This window comes from Chaetodon trifascialis, assembly GCF_039877785.1.
Source record: "Chaetodon trifascialis isolate fChaTrf1 chromosome 24 unlocalized genomic scaffold, fChaTrf1.hap1 SUPER_24_unloc_1, whole genome shotgun sequence".
Classification (NCBI taxonomy): domain Eukaryota; kingdom Metazoa; phylum Chordata; class Actinopteri; order Chaetodontiformes; family Chaetodontidae; genus Chaetodon; species Chaetodon trifascialis.
The window spans coordinates 232298-245594 of NW_027255838.1; the positions used below are offsets into that span (position 1 = coordinate 232298).

Consider the following 13297-nt stretch of genomic DNA (forward strand, 5'->3'; position numbering starts at 1 on the left):
CGCTACCGCTTTTCATCAAACGGTATAATTTATCTGGATAACATTCTCCGGCCGTACATCACCAACCTCACACACCGCGGACATGCGCTCACATCACAGCAAATTTTACGCATAGTGCTACGTTTTTCTTTTTGCAAACGGTAGTTTTTTGTACAATATTGAGGATGCAGAGCACTTCGGAAAGGCAACAGTGTGTAGAGCTGTGAGGAAAGTGACCTCGCACTGAAACGCCTATGATGGTAGCAATGATGGTAGAGACTGGTGACTGATGTAGAAATCATATATTCTTTTATTTTAAATTATGATATACATTCTGCTGCGACCTCAGAGTGGGTTCAGTAGCTTAATTAGCTGGTATTTTGCAGGGCTTCCAAATGTGATAGGATGCATAGATGGGACACAAATTCCCATTACAGCACCTGCAGAACACAAAGGGCACTATGTGAATAGAAAATCCTTTCAGAGCATCAATGTCCAGGTTTATGACCTACCATCTTAAAAATTTTGTGCATGAAAATGTATACATTACAATACACTGTAACACATGTCATTCTCTGCACTGTGAAGATCATATGTGATGCAGCTTACATCATTACAAATGTAGAAGCCAGGTGGCCTAGCTCTGTACATGACTTCTGGATCTACTGGGAGTGTAGTCTGAGCAACAGATTTGCACGAGGTAAGGAAGCTAAAACTTGTACAAATGTTCTTTGTCTCCCTTTTTAATACACTCAAATGTGTCCTCTATAATTACAGGAGTGCTTGATACTGGGGGGTTGAGGCTATCCATGTCAGCCCACTCTGTTGACCCCTTACCCTGACCCTGAGCCGGGGCCCCAACAACGTTTTAATGTGGCCCACTGCAGGACTAGAGCCTGGGTTGAGATGGCCATAGGCATACTCAAATCCAGGTTCCAGTGCCTGTGTTAGCTCAGGGTCATCCCAGAGAGGGCATGTGACATCACTGTGGCATGTGTTGTTCTCCATAATATTGCAACTATTAGAGGAGAGCAACACCCTGTTGTACAAATTAATGACCCTGAGGATGACCATCCCATCCACCCTGCAGACGTCCAGGATGGAAGGGCTGTAAGGGACCTAAACAGCAGAAACTACTTTTGATTAAAACAGTCAAATAATGACAAATCCACATGTGGTTTGGTCTTCTTTATTCCCTAAAAGTACAAAAGCAGCAGTCAGGATTTGTAATATAGTTCCATCCATTAACATATTTCACCTGTGAAGTGCATCCACCTCAACTGGAGTTCCAGTAATAGAATTTCAAGGTCTGTTTTTCTAATCTGCCGATCCAAATAGACCATTTCCTTTTCACTTTTCTCTATACTCTTCATGAAGTCGACTCTATACAACTCCTTCACTGGTAACTGGGAAACTTATGGATGACATTTAAATCCTACAGTTCTACATACAGATTTAACATGGTATTGACCAAAAATCTGACTGTGTCAAGCCGCCCTGTGGAAGTTGATGGACCTTCCTCCTGCTGATGCCCAGTCGTTCTGTTGAAGGACAAGAATGTGCTAGTTGTTTGTCCATTATCTATGCTCATCACTTCAGTGTACATGTCCAACTCCACATTCCACTCCAGAATGTAAAGGAATGTGAATGGGCAGAGCACTGCCAGTAGCTCTACATAATATTAAGACACACTTCAGTAGGCCTCTCTGGATTGCTCCCTGTGGCAGCAGACAGTGTTTCATCATCATCATCATCATCCTCCTGTGATGAAGGAAAATATACTGTTTCAGAATACTTTGGTGGTTGAGGTGGTCCTCCACCCATTTTTCGGGCCTCTGCCATCTCTCTGTTGGCTGAGCAGAACTCAAATGTTAATCTTTTTTTTTTTAATTAGTATTTTATTGAGTGTTCGTGGACACATCGTCACATTTTAAATGACCTCAATACCTATAAAATAAAAATGTGTAAACATTGTATCAAGTGTTAATCTACTAAGTGGGATATTAAGTGAGATGACATGTTAAAACAACATGTTGTTAGGGGTTTAAATTACTACTTGAAGTCGCCAATGAATTAATATTCACTTTGTTTAAAAGTCAATTAAAAAAATAAAATTAAAATCAAAGGGAGGTACAATCATAGCCTAGCAAAATATGCCTTACCTTTTTGAATGATGTTTTTATATTTCATTTTTCGCTGATTCTTTCTCCCCTGTTGGATTGCACCTAAATGAAAATCAGATTTTATTCCTACTTACATTCATAACTGTATGCTACGATCTTAAGTACGGTTAAATGTTAAGTCAATGGAATAGTTCATTCAAACTTACACGTTGTCTCGGGTAGCAGTTTTCTCCCATGCCGTTTCTCTCTCCTTCGCTGCTGCAGCGGTGATATATTTACGCCGAAATATGTGCTCATACTCCACATAGGCCTGCAATAAGACCTCCAACTCCATCGGGGTAAAATAACTTGATCTTTCTTTCTTTTTTCTTTGTTTTTTTTTTTCAGTTGTCATGGTGACTCGTGGTATCGGGGCTCTATTGATGATGGCTTTTTATAGTGGTTATGCACGCGCACAACTCAAGGTTAACATATTCAGAGTTGATTGAACTAACTCAGATCAGCTGTTCTGGAACCGGATACTCAGAGTTTCCCATCTCACAGTAAGTCAACTCAGAGTTCAGAGATAAACTCAGAGTTTGTTGAACCTCCGACCTGGAATACCCCCCAGCTCTCTGTATCCTCCTCAAGAAGGGCAGAGGTGAATCCACGCATCCCAACAGACAATAAAACAGCATACAAAGGAAATCAACAACATATGTGTCTACATGATATCATACAAAAAGAGTATGACAAATAATATTGCCTTGGCAAGGATGGCTCATGCTGGTGATAACAAATTTCTCCGAAAGAAGCACGTGTAAGCTGTTGGTTAGGGGGCACATTGAACTTTGCTCCATCAGGCCCGTGTGTGCAAAGAAAAGTATATCCATTGATTGACTTGTCTCCGTTGGAAATCAGATTTGTTGGAGCGAAGAATAAAAGCGGCCTCGACATTTGGAAAGACGTGAAAGGAGCGAGCCCTCACACCCCAGAGTGTACATAGCGAGGGCACATGTATAAAAAGCTTGTGCGCATCAGCCTTTGTGGCTTACGGCCATACCAGCCTGACAACGCCCGATCTCGTCCGATCTCGGAAGCTAAGCAGGGTCGGGCCTGGTTAGTACTTGGATGGGAGACCGCCTGGGAATACCAGGTGCTGTAAGCCTTTTCTGGTGCTGTAAGCCTTTTCTTCTCGACTTCGGTGCAATGGCCGTCCACACTGAGAAGAAAGTAGCACCACGGAACAGGGGGCTTGCAACACACAAGTGAAACCATGAGAGGCTGCTCCCGCAGAACAGGAGCAGAAAAGAAGATTTGACCTTCTGACTCAGTTCTGAACGCGGCCTGAAATTGACCAAACTAAATATTTAATTACTGACAGTTTGTGCTAGAATGGAAAGTTTATACTTGTTTAAAAGAAGAGAATCTAAGCTTTAAGATGAGGTATTACTCAAGTTAATCAGACCTTGCTAACCCATGGCACAGGTGAAATAATAAGGACTACATTTGACCTTCTGACCCAGCTCTGAACACGGCCTGAAATTGCCCAAACTAAATATTTAATTACCAACTGGCAGTTTGTGCTAGAATGGAACTCCTAAGGCAGCAACCAGAAACAGGAAGTGAGACGATACGCTTACCTCAGCATGTCAGCACGTCAGCCGTCAGCATTGCCTGCAGGTGATTAACTCTGGACCTGCTCTTCTCATGACAAGTCTCTCCAGAGTCTTCATAATGTGGGAGGTCAGTGCCACAGGTCTGTAGTCCTTTGAGGCCCATTCATTGTTTACACTGACAAATCAAACCCCTTGTAATAATTTGTATATATACAAAATAGCATCTCATTTCCAATATGAATCAAAACCCACGACTGAAACACAATTACAATAGTTTGACCTATGTGGCATTTGGGTATGCAGCTGATTAGCTTAGCTTAGCATAAAAACTGGAGATGGGTAAACAGCCAGCCTGAATCTTTCCAAACTTCTCCTCACTACTCACCAAGTTGTTGATTGGAGACCCAACACTGATCCGTGCTCGTCGTCTGCCACCATCAAAAAGTACGCCATTCACCATTGAAATGCTGAAACTAATAATAACTAAACTGGGTTTGTCTCTGCTTTTAAAGCCGGTGCGTGGAATGTTGTGACCTCACAACATTCCGAGTACCACATCTTCAAAGAGATCAAAGCCAAAGCAGCAGATTAAAGAAAAAAAAAAAAAAAGATTTCATGCTTAATTGATGATCGATCTTTTATAGATTTCGGCCTATTTTATTTAGGATATTTATTGTTGTTTTATCGTCAAATTGTTATGGAGAAATTCAAATTCAAGCTCAATTATAGGTAGGGTTGCCACCCGTCCCGTAAAATACGGAATCGTCCTTTAATTGACAATTAAATGTTGCGTCTAAGACGCGATTTGTTCCGTGCTTCCTGACATTAATGGATCATTAATGTAGCGTCTTAGCCAGGGACGGACTGACCATCTGGCATAGCGGGCATTTTCCCGGTGGGCCGACATGCTAGTTGGGCCAATAGTCGGCCACTTTTTTTTATTTATTTGAAATATTGGTCTGACCAGCCCATAATACCAGACAGTCGATCAGCGGCCCGATTGACATTGGGTGTGTGTGTGTGTGTGTGTGTGTGTGTAGAGCAAAGCCTTGTAGCTCTGATGGTGAAGAAATTTCGGCAATAGGACTTTCGGTCTTCGCGTGAGAAGCGTTTGTTCGAGGGGTGCGCAGAGGCTAAATTCAGACGTTTCTGTCTCTGCTCCTCATTGCCTCCAATACAATGCATGTGTGTCTGCACCTGTGTCTGAGTGGGTGACATCATTGATCAGGCCACCTCAAGTTTCCATGGCAACTTCTGAGCCTCAGTACTTCTCTGAACACTCCTCTCCCACATACACACACATATGTAGCTTCAGCAGCAGCTATGCAGTGGCTTGACAATGAGCCACAGCCTAGCCTATTACTGGTGAGTTGTAAGTGTTAGTGAGGTAATGAGTGATGTTGGCCTGTTAGCATTAGCCACAATGCTAACATGCTAATGCTAACATGAGGTCCTATGAACTTGTTGGTGCATAGAGGTTTGACTTTTGATGTCGGGTTGTTGTGCTAACATGCTAATGTTAGCATGCTAATGCTAACATGCTAACTTAGGCTAAAATGATTCTTGAAGGCGTTCTAATGATGGTTCAGATGTTTTTAATGTGTTATTTGACATGCTAATGTTAGCATGCTAATGCTAACATGCTAACCTTGGCTAAAATGATTGTTCAAGGCATTCTGATTATGGTTCAGATGTTTTTAACGTGTTATTTGACATGCTAATGTTAGCTTAGCATTAGCTGTTGGCATTGTCCGGCGGTAGCCCCCGTGGCCCTTTCAAAATTTCCCAGGGGGAAATTGTCTAGTTATATATCATATACTAATGTTTTTGAATTCTTTTCTTTCAGTGACGTGTATGTGGCAGTGCAGGCATTGTGACGCTAGAGAGAGTAGTAGGTACAAATTACTTAAACATTATAAACTATATCATCATTATGGAAGAAGACAACATTTTCAGTGTATATATGTAAAGTGTCCTTGCACATTCAAGACATGGAGTGGACTCAATACTCATGTCTATAAAGCTCATTCATCTCAGGTTACACAGAAAACTTCCAATTCAGTAACTTTTAAATGCAAGTTATGTAAATGCAGTGACCTCTCCAATGAGAAAGACTTTTTTGTTCATATTGGAACAAAGTAACGAGACAGTTAGTTGTGTGTTTGTTGGTTGCCCTTTCAAGACAAATGTTTATAGTACATTTTATACACACAAAAACAGGAAGCATCATCCACACACACTGAAAGATCTCAAGGCCAGTGTAGTTACATTTGCTGACCCGTTGCAAGTGTCAGATATCTCTGATAATGTGAGGGCTGGCTGTTCTGCTGATGTATCATATGATGAAGATGAAACTGAGTCAGTGACAGATAGTGATGACGGTACTGTTGAAAATCTTCCAGAACTAATTGAGAAAAAATCAGCGGTAATATTGTTGAAATTAGAGCATATATTTCATATTCCAGCAAAAGAAGTGGATGAGTTATTGGAGGAGTTGCATTTTTTGTTAAGTTCAGCTAGCGCACCTGTCGCAAAACGTACAGTTACAGAAATTTTCAGTAGCCATAATCTGCATATTGATCAGGCTGTTATCGAAGAACTTGCCAATTCTGTATGTGTTTCTAGCCCTGTGGCTAAAATTTTGGGCAAGTGCGGTTCTCTTGCCACGTCTTATGAAAGAAAACAATACTACAAGCTAAATTTTAAGGTTGTAGAGCCTGTTGAGTATAATTTATCTGTAGATCGAAGAAGGTCATTTCAGTACATCCCTTTACTGCAGTCACTGCAGGAGATACTGAGTCACAATAAATGACTGAATAGAGTGATTGAAGAACACAAAGCTCAAGAAAATAGAAAGGATTTGCTTGGTGATCAGCGAGTTTACACATCTTTTCGAGATGGTGAGCATTATAAAACAAATACCTTTCTAGCAGTTGATGAGTTGAGAATTTTCATAAAACTTTATATTGATGATTTTGAGGTTTGTAATCCTCTCGGGACCTCACGCAAAAAGCACAAGCTTTGTGGTGTATACTGGAGCTTGGATAATTTGCCCCCTGGCTCTCATTCTGTTCTCTCATCCATTTATTTGGCTGTTGTTTGTAAAAGTGAACATTTAAGGAAATTTGGGTACGAACAAGTCTTGGATCCTCTTTTGAAAGATCTGTTCATTTTGGAGCAACGTGGTGTGTTCATCAGTCAGCTGAACGAGTGCATCAAAGGCACTGTGAATGGTGTAATAGCTGACAATCTAGGAGCCCATGGGCTGGCAGGTTTTGTAGAAAGTTTTTCTGGGGAATACATCTGCAGATTCTGCACTGCCAAGAAATCTGAAATCCAATCATTGACTGCTAGTGTGTTTGAGCAAAGAACGCGGGAACTTCATGAAGCCCATTTGAAGTGTGCACTAGAAACGGCAAATTTTCATGTCACTGCAGGTTATCCTCCAGATGTAGCACATGATCTGTTGGAGGGCATCATACCTGTGGAGCTTGCTCATTGTTTTTCTCCTTTGATCTCTAAAAAGTATTTCAGCTTAGAAAAACTGAATAATTTAATCCAAAATTTTGAGTACAAATGGGGAGATAAAACCAATCGGCCTCACACAATACCACAGACTTTCTCAGTTAAAAAAAGCATTGGTGGAAAGCACACGAAAATTGGTCTCTGCTTAGATTGTTGCCTCTGATTTTTGGTCCACTTGTTGCAGAGGATGAACCTGTATGGCATGTTCTTTTGGATCTCAAGGACATAGTGGAGCTTGCTGTAGCCCCTGTCCACTCTGATGAGTCGACTGCATATCTTGAGTGTAAAATCAGTGAACATCGCCAGAGATACCAAGAGCTTTTTCCAAACAGCCATCTGCTCCCTAAACATCATTATTTGGAGCACTACCCTGCTTTGATTCGTCTCTTTGGGCCTCTTATCCATAAATGGACAATGAGATTTGAGGCGTTTCTTCAAACACATTGCTCGCCATACCAACTGCTTTAAAAACACACCTCTCACAGTCGCCTCGGACTTGCACTCTTCTGACCATAGGACACCTTCGGTGGTAACGAGTGTGTCATCAGTACCCATTGATGTTTTGCAAAGTAACATTGCGAGTGCTATTAAGCAAAGATTACCAGGCGAGACTGATGTCCATATTACAGAAAGTGTGTCATACAATGGTATGAATTACAACAAAGGAATGATTGTAGTCCATGGGCAATTATTTGGACTTCCTGAGTTTGCTGAAATTCTGCAGATTTGTGTTTTGCGAGGCAAGATATATTTCATTGTGAAAAAGGTCTCAGCTTGGTTTAGAGGGCACTTTAGATCTTTTGAACTTGACACGTCACATGTGAGAGAGGTGTCTCTGATTGAGCATGGGGAACTACTTGATGATGTCCGTTAGCTGTCTATTCAGTGGGAGGCCTGCGTCTGGAGACGCATAAACTTACTGGGAAGACGGAAGTGATGTTTGTAAGTATTTCTTCCCCATATCACGTGGCACATTAAGTCGTACAATCATGCAAGGTATGATTTTAATGATGAATGTGTTGTGGCCGTGGTTTAGCGATCTGCTCTGATTGGTTCTGTGTATTCTTTCAGGGCTGGAGCGAGGCAGGGGCGGGGCTGATCGTTGCCGGGGTTTGAGCTTCTACCTGACACACCTGTCACTAATTGCCGCTAATCAGGACTCCCCTTCTTAAGCAGGCTTCTCCCACACTCTGGTGCCAGATGATACCTGTGCTTACGCTCGTGTCCACGTCTCAGTGCGATCGCCTGACCTCTGCCTCGTGTTCTCCAGCCGTTTGCCTTTGTGCACGCTGAGTTTTTGTTCCTGCCTGAGTGCTTTCCCTTTGTGGAGATTTCTGTTTAAGTGTCTGTCGAGTTGTTCTCCAGCGCTTGTGGTTTCTTTTGTGTACTGTGTGCTCTTTTTCCCAGCGGAGTTTTTGCCGTCCTCCCTGAGTTCTTACCTGAGGCTGTCGAGTTTCTCCAGCACCTGAGTTTCTTCTTACCAGTGAGTTTTTTCCCCGAGTGGTGATTTTGAGTTTTTTGTAGTGGCTGTTGAGTTTTCCCTCCAGCGTTTGTTTTTGGACCTTTTGCCCGTGTGCATTTCTTTAACGGAGTTTTGTGTTTTTTCATTAGAAGCTGTCGAGTGTCCTCCAGCAGAGACTGTCCTCTCCGTTCCCGTTTATCGGCGCCCTCAGTTCTTTCCTTCTTTTGTTGTTACTTTGAAATAAACTGTGATTTCTGCCGCTCTGCATCTGAGTCCTGTTTCAGAGTCCGTCACAGAATGAATGTATTAACTGGATGAAGGTCAATTTTGACCCTAAGCCACAACAAAAAGCTATTGGGTCTTGGAGTTTTGAACTTTTTACACCTCGGCTTATGGACTGAATCAAATATGTGTTTAGTCGAAAATCAGATGGTACTTGAAAGAATGACATTTAGGATTGCTCTACAATTTTTTCACTTGTTAGTGGCAGGAAACTAATTTTGTTGGAAAACAGGTTAAATCACAAAAGCTGTAAATTAGAGTAAAACATATCACATAATATCCTAGTTTTGATAGAAAATAAATATCAACACTTGTCTAATTGTCATTTATTGTAAGAGACTGTGTTTTTTTCATTGAGAAATATTCAGCCAGTATTATTTTCTGTTTAGAAAGGTTGTAGGTCTTTCATCCAACACACATCCTTTCTCTGTCCTCCTCCTTCCTCTCTGTCAACCTCCCTCAAATCTCTGCCCTCCTCTCACTTCTCTGTCCTCCTCCTCCTTCTTCTTTTTTCATTGTGAAATATTCAACCAGTGTTTTTTTTTCTGTTTTTGTTTCGGTCCACACAATGGCCCAGCCCATAAGACTGAGAGTTATCGTTGGTGAAGATGATGCCAGGAAACTAACTCTGCCAGCACGGATACAGGACGCCATACAGGAATTGTGCCAGACAATGAAGACCAGTTTTGGACTGCAAGAAGATTTTCGGCTTCAATATCAAGATGCTGATTTTGGAAATGAGTTTGTGAACCTGTCAGTGACCTCCGAAGTACATGATAAAGCAACTTTAAAGATTGTATACTTAGGTTCTCACAAAAATGATGACACAGTGACACGTCAACCTCTAGCAATGCAAGGCTCAACAGATACATCGTCAGTCTCCTGTTTGAAACGGATAACACAAACCCCGTTTCATCTTCAGGTTCATCGCCATCTGCAAGGCTGTCAGTTTGGCCAAGTGTCTTCACAATCCCTAGCTTCAACTATGATGCTGAACTGCAACTTGACAAGGCCAATGCTGAGTGCAGTGTTAGTGGAACTTCTTTGAGCCCCTCACCAAAACTGAAATCACACATTTTAGAACAGCTGGCTGAAGAAATGATTAAATTCAAAGCCTACCCAACTGACAGTGATCTGAATGATGCTGCAGAAGCTCTTGTGAAAAAGCATCCTTGTCTGAAGGAGCAGGGATCCTTCAATGGCTGTTATGGGTGGAAGATCAGCCTCAAGTATAAAATGGCCAACTTCAGGACCAAACTAAGAGGCCTTGGATGTTGTGAGGTCACCATAAATTCTCTGAAGAACAAGGCCCAAGACAAAGCAGCCTTAAATGTGAAAAAGCCCAGAAGAGCAGAGGTCAATTACTGTCCGCAGCATCCAAAAGGAGAAACGACTGACACTCTGGAAATCGAGAGAAGAGAAACAATGACCACGTGGTGGCACTGAAAATGGAAAAGACTTTCTCATATAGAAGGCAAGAAGTTGTTCAAGGACAGCCCCTCATGGCAGACCTCAAACGCAGATGGCCAGCTCTGTTTACTGCGAAAGAGGTAAGTGTCCTATATGTGCTCAGGTTTTCTGGATACCTCGGAGTGTGTGCGCACAAGTACAGGAAGATAAAGACAAATCAAATATAGTGTTGACCAGTTGGTTGAAGCTTTAGATTCTACTGTTGATAAAGCCTGCAGGTCTTTAACAGGTTAACATTCATCCTCTCTCTGTCCTCCTCTCCCTTCTCTGTCCTCCTCTCCCTTCTCTGTCCTCCTCTCCCTTCTCTGTCCTCCTCCCTCTTCTTTGTCCTCCTTCCTCTTCTCTGTCCTCTTCCCTCTTCTCTGTCCTCCTTCCTCTTCTCTGTCCTCCTCTCCCTTCTCTGTCCTCCTCCCTCTTCTCTGTCCTCCTTCCTCTTCTCTGTCCTCCTCTCCCTTCTCTGTCCTCCTTCCTCTTCTCTGTCCTCCTCTCCCTTCTCTGTCCTCCTTCCTCTTCTCTGTCCTCCTCTCCCTTCTCTGTCCTCCTCTCCCTTCTCTGTCCTCCTCCCTCTTCTTTGTCCTCCTTCCTCTTCTTTGTCCTCCTTCCTCTTCTCTGTCCTCCTTCCTCTTCTCTGTCCTCCTCTCCCTTCTCTGTCCTCCTTCCTCTTCTCTGTCCTCCTTCCTCTTCTCTGTCCTCCTCTGCCTTCTCTGTCCTCCTTCCTCTTCTCTGTCCTCCTCCCTCTTCTCTGTCCTCCTTCATCTTCTCTGTCCTCCTCCCTCTTCTCTGTCCTCCTTCCTCTTCTCTGTCCTCCTCCCTCTTCTTTGTCCTCCTCCCTCTTCTCTGTCCTCTTCCCTCTTCTTTGTCCTCCTCCCTCTTCTCTGTCCTCCTTCCTCTTCTCTGTCCTCCTCCCTCTTCTCTGTCCTCTTCCCTCTTCTTTGTCCTCCTCCCTCTTCTCTGTCCTCCTCCCTCTTCTCTGTCCTCCTTCCTCTTCTCTGTCCTCTTCCCTCTTCTTTGTCCTCCTTCCTCTTCTCTGTCCTCTTCCCTCTTCTTTGTCCTCCTCCCTCTTCTTTGTCCTCCTCCCTCTTCTCTGTCCTCCTTCCTCTTCTCTGTCCTCCTTCCTCTTCTCTGTCCTCCTCCCTCTTCTCTGTCCTCTTCCCTCTTCTCTGTCCTCCTTCCTCTTCTCTGTCCTCCTTCCTCTTCTCTGTCCTCCTCCCTCTTCTTTGTCCTCCTTCCTCTTCTCTGTCCTCCTCCCTCTTCTCTGTCCTCCTCCCTCTTCTCTGTCCTCCTTCCTCTTCTCTGTCCTCCTCCCTCTTCTCTGTCCTCTTCCCTCTTCTCTGTCCTCCTTCCTCTTCTCTGTCCTCCTTCCTCTTCTCTGTCCTCCTCCCTCTTCTCTGTCCTCCTCCCTCTTCTCTGTCCTCCTTCCTTGTCTCTGTCCCCAGTTTCTCAGCTGTCCTGAAGCTTAGCTCTGCCTCCTGCACATAGGCTGAAACTCTGAAGCATTTTAATCTTCATAAAAATATGAAATCGTAAAACAAAAATATTGCGATACTATCCTGAATTGATTTTTTTTCTCCCACCCTTAATATCACGATTGAACAGCTACAGTAGTAATTCACTGTTCATCCTTCTTGTGCTGTATATTGTTGTGATGTTCAAATAAGGTGAGTGTATTGTTGATGTTTTTCAGATGGACGAGTTCGTGTGGATATCTGCTGAACCTCTGCTGTCTGCATTCTTTGCTGAGCTTGACCAACACTCTCTGCATGATGGAGCTCTTTAAAGGGAAAGCTGGAAAAAAATTAGACAGATAATGGTGGCCATTTCCAAGGTTTGTATTAATTTGGGTAGACCTATGCTTATGAAATACTTTTGATGTCCCTGTCATGATAATTGCATGAGTATAAATCTCTGTGTATGTAAGCGAAAGCTCCCTTTTTTCCGCAGGATGACACAACACATACAAGACGAGCATGCATCCTCAAGTCATTGTGCGTCTACCTGAACGAAGACCACGAGACACTCATCAAGGAATATATGGTGAGTTACATACACGAGGTGTGACAAAGGAGCCAGTCAGAGAAAGCACATATTTATCTGCTGTATGAAATTTGAATCAAAAATTATGTGTGATTAAAACATATTTAAACATTAAAACTCTGTACAACTGAAGTACATTTTGCTTTGCCCGTTTTTCATTATCTGCTATTTTTAAACATTTTCGCAAGGTTGAAAACTCGACATAGAATTGGCTGAATTCATGTCTTAAATGTCTTAAAACAATATTCCTAACCATTTAATATATTTAGTATAAAGCTAGGCCAGACTTTCCCACCTCAGATTTTACTCTGTACCTTTTTTGTAATGTACGCATCTGTACAACTCCAACTGTACAAATGAATGAATTTACTTCATTTGTACTTCTTTTCTTCATAAAATTGTATTTCCACACTTTGCCGAGACTCCTATCAAATGTATAATTGTCATATTTTACTCCACAGAGCACAGACACTGAGGCCAACACTTTAATGGAGCAAACTGTGATGGGAGTGTACATCAGACAGAATGAGGGTGCAGAGCCTGGAAATGATCCAGAGGACATTGGTGTCCTGATTGAAGGTGTGCAGGTCCTCAGTGATTTGGGGGACACTGCGATTGCCTGCGCTCTGTTATTTGGACTGATATACTGTCTGAACCTGAGGTACCCACCCGAGCTAAAATGCACTTTTGAAGTCCTGCAGAAGACTCTGCTGAAGCTGGATGGGCAGAGGTTGTCATCAAGTACAGTTCCTGAAAAACAAGCTGATAGGGTGAATAAACTTGCTGAAGCCTGATACAAGCATGGCATTTGTCCAAATCTCTGC

General features: G+C 42.7%; 1 non-coding gene across 1 annotated transcript; it reads left to right on the top strand.

Annotated features, from left to right (window-relative positions):
- The first annotated feature begins 3130 nt into the window (after positions 1 to 3130).
- On the top strand, positions 3131 to 3249 carry LOC139328237 (5S ribosomal RNA). The gene has a single exon (XR_011601825.1). It is a non-coding gene; the product is annotated as a 5S ribosomal RNA (ribosomal RNA).
- The last annotated feature ends 10048 nt before the right edge of the window (positions 3250 to 13297 follow it).